The sequence below is a fragment of the Lactuca sativa genome, chromosome 1 (genome assembly GCF_002870075.4).
Source record: "Lactuca sativa cultivar Salinas chromosome 1, Lsat_Salinas_v11, whole genome shotgun sequence".
NCBI lineage: Eukaryota > Viridiplantae > Streptophyta > Magnoliopsida > Asterales > Asteraceae > Lactuca > Lactuca sativa.
In genome coordinates this window covers 13,378,490-13,380,246 of record NC_056623.2, presented here as the reverse complement: position 1 = coordinate 13,380,246, position 1,757 = coordinate 13,378,490, and the positions used below count along the sequence as shown (strand labels likewise).

Genomic DNA, 1,757 nt, shown 5'->3' with positions numbered 1-1,757 from the left:
CTCTTCATTTTGCTTTTTATACTCTTCATATGGCAACCATTACTTCTTCGGTTTCCTCCAGTCTTCTTCATACTTGTCCCCACTCGAGTAGCACACTTGAGCTTTTCTGTTCCCAAACTCATCTAAATTGTAGTCCTTGGTCAAGTGTGGACCACTACACCTCTCGCAACCCACTCTTATGGCATGAATTGAGTGGTCCATTTGTGTCATCCTCTGGTCCATATTATTTAGCATAGCCATCATGGCTGCTATTTCTTCAATTTGGGCCCCTCTACCGCCTTTGATTCCATCTTGCCTAGGGTTATGGTATTCGCGAGAGTGCTTCGCGAATTCTTCAACCAGCTCCTTGACCTCCCTTGGATTTTTCTTTGTCAAAGGTCCTTGAGAGTCAAGGAGTTGTCTTGTCATAATGTTGACCCCAACATAGAAAATTGACATCTCTTGTTGCACATTTAGATCATGTCGAGGGCAATTTCTGAGCAAGCCCTTGTACCGCTCCAATGCTCCAATGCTTCGTATAATGACTCCCCCGGCTGTTATTCAAAGTTGGCTATTGCCTTTTTGAGTTTAGCTATCTTGGATGGTGGGCAAAACTGGTCCAGAAATTGCTCAAGCATTTAAGCCCAAGTTGTGATCGTGCCTGGTGGAAGTGATTTTAACCACTCTTTAGCAACTCCCTTGAAAGTAATGGGAAGCATCCTGAGCAGTACGGTGTTTCTATTGACATTTGGGACACTGAAGTAATCCACAATGTCATTGACTTCATCTAGATGCTTAAAGGCATCCTCATGATCTTTTCCATAGAATGGGATTTCCTTCAGTGCAGTCAAGATATGCCCCTTCAGCTCAAATGTGGCAGTGGTAGGTATTGCGGGTTGGACTAAACCGGGACCCACATCTTCCCGGATCCGCTTCTTGTAAGCTCCCATGGATATCTCTTCAATGTCTGCCATCTCGTTCCTTGGCTCGTTCTCCGGTTTGCTCGTATGTTCTTCAAATCCAGGCTCGGTATCATATTCGGATTCGGTTTGGATGGGTATTTGATCCAAGTTTTCAAGCTTGCTCATGTTCTTTGAGATGAACTTGACTCTCCTGTCTTCTTTCCCGAACTCCTTGAAAATGCTGACTTTAGTTCTTGCAATGGCGTCTTCTTATCAGTCTTTTTGTGAAGTGCAGCTTCTGAATCTTCAATCGGTGGCACCAAAGGTGTGGTAGAACCTCTGGTCATGAACTCCTGCAAACTAAACAAAATAAAAACATACAACTGAACTAAAATAGGAAAATACTAAAAACTAAAAATCACAGCTCTCACGTCGTGAGTTTATAAAACTCACGTCGTGAATTCTGTGACAGAAACAGAAATCAAAATTTTAGTTATAATAATATGCTAATAAACTAAGCTAATAAATAAAAATAAATAACTAATTAACTTTTTGCAGATTTTATTCCAAAAAGGGTCGATTAATCTAATGCAACTAAATAAACTAATAAACTGGCCGCTCCCCGGCAACGGTGCCAAAAACTTGATGTGCACGAAAGTACCCACTAATTTTAATATTTATAACCTAACAAACATAGACTAACTATGCACTTATAGGCAGTGTACCTAGTCAGATTATAGTATAACTTGGGTAAGTCGGGTGTCGATCACAGGGAACGGTGTTACTAATTAACCTACGTGCTATCAAATTAACCTAATTATTAACAAGTTTAGAAAGGGTTTTATCTGATTTTACAAGATCAGACGAACTTAACTC

At 40.6% G+C, this 1,757-nt stretch overlaps 1 pseudogene; it reads left to right on the top strand.

Moving 5' to 3' along the window:
• Window positions 1-454: 454 nt before the first annotated feature.
• Window positions 455-569, top strand: LOC111898187 (small nucleolar RNA R71; annotated as a pseudogene).
• The last annotated feature ends 1,188 nt before the right edge of the window (window positions 570-1,757 follow it).